The sequence below is a fragment of the Lissotriton helveticus genome, chromosome 3_1 (genome assembly GCF_964261635.1).
Source record: "Lissotriton helveticus chromosome 3_1, aLisHel1.1, whole genome shotgun sequence".
NCBI lineage: Eukaryota > Metazoa > Chordata > Amphibia > Caudata > Salamandridae > Lissotriton > Lissotriton helveticus.
This window is the reverse complement of record NC_136061.1, coordinates 817506630-817513492: the sequence shown is the minus strand read 5'-3', so window position 1 is coordinate 817513492 and position 6863 is coordinate 817506630. Positions and strand designations below refer to the sequence as shown.

General features: G+C 45.8%; 1 pseudogene; it reads right to left on the bottom strand.

The window, feature by feature from the left end:
- Window positions 1–3082: 3082 nt before the first annotated feature.
- LOC144823999 (nuclear receptor subfamily 0 group B member 2-like) lies at window positions 3083–3681 on the bottom strand (annotated as a pseudogene).
- Window positions 3682–6863: the final 3182 nt, after the last annotated feature.

Below are 6863 nucleotides of genomic sequence, written 5' to 3'. Positions count from 1 at the left end.
CAAACAAAGAGGCAGGCGCCGGAGACAGGAAGGCAGGAAACAGGAGTTTATTCCGACGGAGCAGAACACGTCAAATCAGACAACAGGGTATCTTCTCGAGGTGCTCTAACCGCATCTCTGAGGCCTGGCCTCTTATACACAGGTTTATGGCTTTATTACATACATTGCATCCGTAATGTTTCTTTGAAGGACAGAAAAGACATCCTCGGAATCCCCGGTCCAGGCCCGTTCCCACACATATCTACAGTAGAGTTCCCACCCCGATCTCAGCATGTGGTGGTTATCGCGCAGCTGGACATTCCGCTGGGAACGGGGGTGTGTGATCAGTCGGATCTTCGGGGTGCGAAAGCAGTGATTAATCCCCGCTCCTTTGATGGGGTGAGTTCCTACTGTAGGGGGCAATAAACTGCATCTGTTGGGCTAGGTGATGGCCTGGGATCAGGCCGGACAATCGGGCAGGGAGGAAGAGGTTATCAAAAAAGGAGTGAGATGAAAGGAGTGTGGGGGTTCAGCACGGGATGTGGCTCTGAGGCAGGGTCGCGCTGGAGGTGCAGTTATGGCCCAGGCAGGAGAGATCGGGGGCTGGCAGGGTGCGGGGGAAGCTTGCGAGGCCGGGGAGTGGGGGAGAGATGTGCAGGCTATTGGCAGTGGGCAGAGAGGCCAAGGCACACAAAATGGCTGCTACTTTCGTACATGAAGGGGCATAAAAGGGACAAGATGGCGTGGCCACTGTTTCACGATGTTCACTTCACTTTCAACAGTGGCTGTGGTGAACATAAATTAACGCTGCTTATATATACCTAATTTTAGTCATTTTCCACAAACTGTGGTATAATACCAGCAGCAGGCGTTTAACCCAATGCGCAATTGTACAGCTTATACCAACCCAATGATCCACCTTCGCATTGTAGTGAAGTTCCTATATTCCCAATAGGCTCTGCGCATTGGAATAACATAAACGATAGTTTAGACGTAGGACTGAGGTCGACTAAGTCTCTATTGAATATGTTAGACTTAATTGTGAATGACAGCTAGCTCAGAGGTCACTAGAAACTTTCTTGAGTAAACAAGAAGGTGTTAACTTTCCTGAATAGACAAGAAGGGATTAAGGGCTAGATGTTGGTAATAGCAAATTACCGAATGGTAAATACCGAATGTTACTGATTCGGTATTTACTAATCAGTAATTGCTATGTAGGAAAAAAAATCGATAAAAATACCGAATCGGTAAGATTCGGTAATTACCGATTCGGTAATTACCGAATCAGTATTTGCCATTGATTCCTATGGGCCTTGAAGCCCTTAGGAATCAATAGCAAATACCGATTCGGTAATTACCGAATCGGTGAAAATACCGAATTTCCAAGGGGGACAGGGTGTCACTTTGACACCCTGTTGCACCCCTGTTTCTGGCTTGTGTGCCATGTGACACACATACATGCCCTTAGGCATGTATGTGTGTCACATACACATACACAGAAATTCGTAATTTACCACCCAATAGTATTGGGTGGTAAATAACAAATTTCTAAGGGCCTGTGGCACTGTAAACTGTGCCACCTACATATTGAATTACAGAATCGGTAAATTTACCGATTCGGTATTTTACCGAATCGGTAAATATACCGATTCTGTAATTATCTAGCCCCCTACATTACAAAACCCAAATACCGATCGGTAACGGCCGAAATCGGCCGTTACCGACCGGTATTTGGGCTCCTACATCTGGCCCTAGTTTCTGACAACTGCATAAACATGACAACTTTGCTCCCTCCAGAATACGGAGTATATCTCCAGAGTCGCAGAAACAATAGATAACTATTTTACTCAGTCAATCGTGCATGCTTAGTTTCACCAGAAGCGCAGAGAAATAGAGAGACGGGCGTTTTCAATAAAAGTGGTTGTTTATTGAACAGTCTTCTTTCTCATGCAAGAGAAGTGAGTTGCCACAATTGCCATACTTGTCATAAAGTAAAGTGCGTACAGTAAAAGGAGTATTATGAAATAATACTGTAAAAGCATGGTACGGTTTCTAAGCCATACAGTGTTTAAAATAGATAAAATATATACATATATAAAATTATTGACTAAACGTACTCAACTGGTGCTTCTCAGATACGCCCACCCCTGTGTACCTAACCTAAGCCTAGTACGTGGGAAGGAGTAAGTGAGCTGCAGTTAAGTTAAGATAGTTTTTGCCAAGAATCTGAATCAAGAATTCTCGAAGGGTCTAATCAGCTCCATACCTTGTTTATAGAATGAAGGAGGTCTTGTATATCGTTCTCAGGACTCGATCTCCCAGCAACCCGCAAGGGTGACTGGAAACACTGGAGCTGGATTTCTCAGCAGGAGAAAAGACAGCGTCTCTCTCAGTGCGTCAATGGGAGGGTCGGCTTCCTTCGGCACTTGCCTCAGCAGGGCGTCAGGCAAGTAGATAGCTGATCTGCTCCAAACCACCGTGTGCTTTGCTAGGGCAGCTGTTGGTATATTTATACCTGGAAGGTGCCGAGTTTGAAGTAAGGTTGGACATAAGACGTCACTAAGAACTCGCAGTTCTTTTTAAGACTCCAGGAGTTCTAGGACAAATCAATACAGAAGCAGGGGGCATTCCCGGGCTGCTGGAGGCTTGGTTTGTTTAAGAACACGTTGTGCTTTCTAGGAGTCTATGGGAGTAGCCTTGCCGTATTTGGACTGCATTGCCTATGACTAAATATGGATATGATTCTTATGCCTTTATAAGGATATGATTTGTTATAACCACATAAGGGCATAAATTGGGAATATTTAAATAGGGTCCTAGATATGTTCACAACAGCATAGTACTAGATGTCTAAAGCAATATTTTTTCAGCATAGATTTAGACCTCATACGTGCTACACTGTGGTATCTACAGTCACATTGCAAAGTAAATGCATTTCTCGATACAATATTCTTCCACGTTTTGTGTCAATATATACATTGTATATGAAGCCTATCGAGTGTGTTTCTGATGTGAACAAACCCAAATGCATATGCAAGTTCTACATTTCCAGTATAAATATTTGCTCAGGTTTGCACCCGCGTTGCTTTGTGATACAAATATATCAGTAGGTCCTACCTGGATTAAAGAGAACAATACCCTTAAGGTATGCATATTCTTTTGCACAGATGTCCAAGCTCCACACCTTACCTATGAAAGTCTTCATCCACTGAACTTCAGCGAACGGCGCCCCAAGGGGGGCCATCCTGTGTGATTCATCCTGTGTCAGATTGGTTCATGAGGATCTGCTTCAGCAATCTGGGTGCCAAAATGTCTGTTGTGTCAAAATCCACCTTCTCCAGAGCCAGTCTCAGGACAAAGAGAGGGGCCCAGCACTGTTGCACCAAGAGTCGCTGGCCCCCCGGTGGCAGCTGGTATAAAGAGGTAGGTTCTGGATGAAGGCTGCAGTCTTCAGAAGCACCTCCGAGGCCCTCTTGCAGGTCAGCTCCGGGGACTTAAGGACCTTTTGGTGGTTCTCGTGACAGGGGCAGTCCTCCCAAGTTGGAGACCTGTGCTGTTGCTGGTGGTAGCGGAGGGAAAGAGGTCGCCATCTTCCTTCAGACCTTTGCTGCGCGCTGAGGATACCGAGCAAGATGCTGTCAGGAGGAGCAGCCTTGCACTGACAGTTACCAACGTTTTTGCATGCCTTCCATCGCAAGCCATGTTGCTTGTCGAGCTGCCTGCGCCGTCTGATACCCAGATGGCGCGCAGCACCTGCATCCCCTGCGCAGCCTGTGCTTGCGTCTAGGCCCCTGGCCTGTCCTTGCCATACCTGTAGGAGCCCAGTGCTTTTTATAACATGCTCCAAGTTGAACGGCAGCCCGTGGCCCTGTACAGAGAAATAGCTGTGAACTTTATTTGCTCTGGAGTGTTTTCATTCATAGTCACTTTTTATTTAAAAGTGCTGGAGGTGGTATAAAAAGCCATTCGCAAACTACCCCTATAATCAGTAGACACGGTCCCGACTCCCGCTGTCTCGCGTTTTCCTGCTGCTCTCCGGAAAGCCGGCCACAGGAAGGCTCCCTCCCCTCCACCAATAACAACGCAGCAATGGCAGCATTGTGATTGCTGCGGTGCAGGTGCACAGCGACCCAGTCGGGTGCCTAAAGGGAGGCCCTTTTCTCTATGTAGGCATGCACCCTACATATAGAAAAGGGAGAGTGCGCATGACTGCTTTGGTCGGCCTGGCAGTCAGGGCCCACAACAGTGGGCAAGCCACTCCCCCCTGCCCTTGAGCAGGACCGCCCACCCACCTGCCCACAACCAAGCACTTCTACTTTCTTGCAGCCCGAGAAGCAGACACTTAAAATGGTAGTTTTACCATTTTATGTTTCTGCTTCTCGCACTGCAAGAAAGCAGTGGGGCGATGACCTCATGCCCCTATGGAGGAGCCGCCACTGGGAGCAAGGTACAACAATCCGTATTAAACATACAACCCTGGAAAGGAAGTATGGTTAATTCAGAAACCCCTATCCATATGCATGTGACGCCTAGCACTACACACTACTTTGTGCTGACAAGTAAAACACTATATCTTGAGATCTTGGATTTTGATAAATCCGAGAACTAAACCATTCAATAAAGAAACAAATTCTTTATTAAAAAAAATCACATTTAAGAATAATACGACAGCACAACAGTAATCAAATCACCAATTGAGTCCAGAATCAACATTGCATACCCAAACACATTCAGCATAACATTTCGTCTCACAAACTCAAACTTCCGCATCACATCACAAACACATCATAAGACTCACAACTCACAGAAGCATACTTTTCTATTCATGCTAAGCACTCCTCTAAATCGTTCAGGACCAGCAATGCAAGTCAAACTACCTTGCAAAATCTCAACACCAGGACCTCCACCCAAAAATCCACTTGTTCCCACGATGGGATAAAGATCAAAAGAAACCCTAAAGGGGGTCTCTTGGCATAAGGAGGTGCTCTCTAATGTGCAGCCATCCTCTGCTATCAAGAATTGTGAGAGCAAAACCGTACCCCAATATTTGGACAACCCAAATGTTTACATAATTTGGTTCTCTCACAGATTGAATTGCGAGTTAAGGCACCCGCTAAATATTTATCAGTTGAACAAAACAGTTCAATAGATAGTCAACACCATAAAGCCTCTCTAGAACAAGTTATACAGAGTACACACAATCATAAATTATTCCAAATCCCAAATGAGCAACAAAATCAAATGGACTGCATCCCTAGTAGAACATGAAAGGCTTCTGGCTCACTCCCATAATCAAGGGGATCTTACACACAATTCTTGCATAACAAATCAAGAAAACAGCTAAATCATCATAGAGTAAGCAAAGTATAATTTCGTCATCAAATTCGAACGCAAGAAAAAATACACGTCATTACCCTAACACATAAGCACCATCCCATTTCTAAAAACAGTATTCACCACTCTCTAGGCTAATTCCATCCAGAGTTGTTCTAACTCATATGAAACATTTAAACAAAGCTGTATAAAGACCCTACGGCCAGGGTGAGAACGGGAAGGCACATCTCGAGGCAATATGTGGTTGCAAGGGGTACCCGGCAGGGATGCCCACTGTCGCCTCTGCTGTTTATCCTAGCTTTGGAACCCCTACTACTGAAACTGCGCTCTACTGCAAGCCATTAGAGAATAGTGCTGGGTCCCACCACGCATATTGTGTCCGCATACGCGGATAATTTAATATTATATTTCAGGGACTTGGATAATGATTGAGAACCTGTGCCTTAGGTTGTTGCCGCTTTTAAAACATTGTCTGGGCTGTCTTTTAATGAAAGCAAGTCCTATGTTTAATATTTTATGGACGCAACACATACTGGTGTGCTCGGGTTTGGGAACTGGTCGTTCCAGATCGCACCTAGCACATTTAAATACCTGAGAATCAATATATATAGGGACACAACGGATCTCTTAGAGGGCAATCTGAACCATGCTATCACCACACTCCGATCCCAAATACAATTCTGGGTTACCTTGCCCATATCTGTGGCAGGCAAAGTGGCAATCACTAAAATGGTGGTGATCCCTAGACTGTTGTATGTTTTTTACCAATTTACCCATAATGATACCATCTAACACGTTTAAACTGCTCTCCTCTATGCTGATTGAACTGATATGGGGTAAGGAGAGGCAGCATATAGGACTTACAAAACTGTACTTGGATACTAAACAAGGGGGCATGGGGGTCCCTGACCTGAAAGCCTATTGCTATGCAAGTCAATTGCAATGGCTAGCATACTGGCTGGCGGGGCGAAACTTGCAGGAAATAGACATGACACACGTAAACTGGCAGAGTACACACGCTTATGTTGCCTAATAGCAAAATACCACTGACGGCACCACACCTTTCGAAAATTGCGTTACTGTACTGGAGGCATTCACTTAGATACACCAAGATGGCGACCCCGTATGCCCCCACTATACCCCTGCTGGAGATCCCCACTCAGATTGGCAGGATCACTAAGAGGAGAATAAGAGCATGGGAGGACGTGGGTATAACGACGGTGGGTGATTTCTTTAGGGAAAGTGCCCTGTTGCCACATGATGCGTTTGTGAGGGAGCACGGAGCACCGGACACACTGTTCCTTTTACACACCAGCATATCTCACTACATCCGCACTAAATGGGCAGCTGGGGGTACAGAACCAGCCACACACACACTGATCACGATGCAACATCTGATGGGTAACGGTTGACACCTAACAAGATAGCTATACAGGGGCATTCGCGCAGTAGGAGAGGTGTCTCTCCAGACCCACAGAGGCAAATGGAAGGCGGATGTGGGCCGGGCACTCAGGGACATGGAAGGGAGTGTGTTATTAGAATAACCCAGG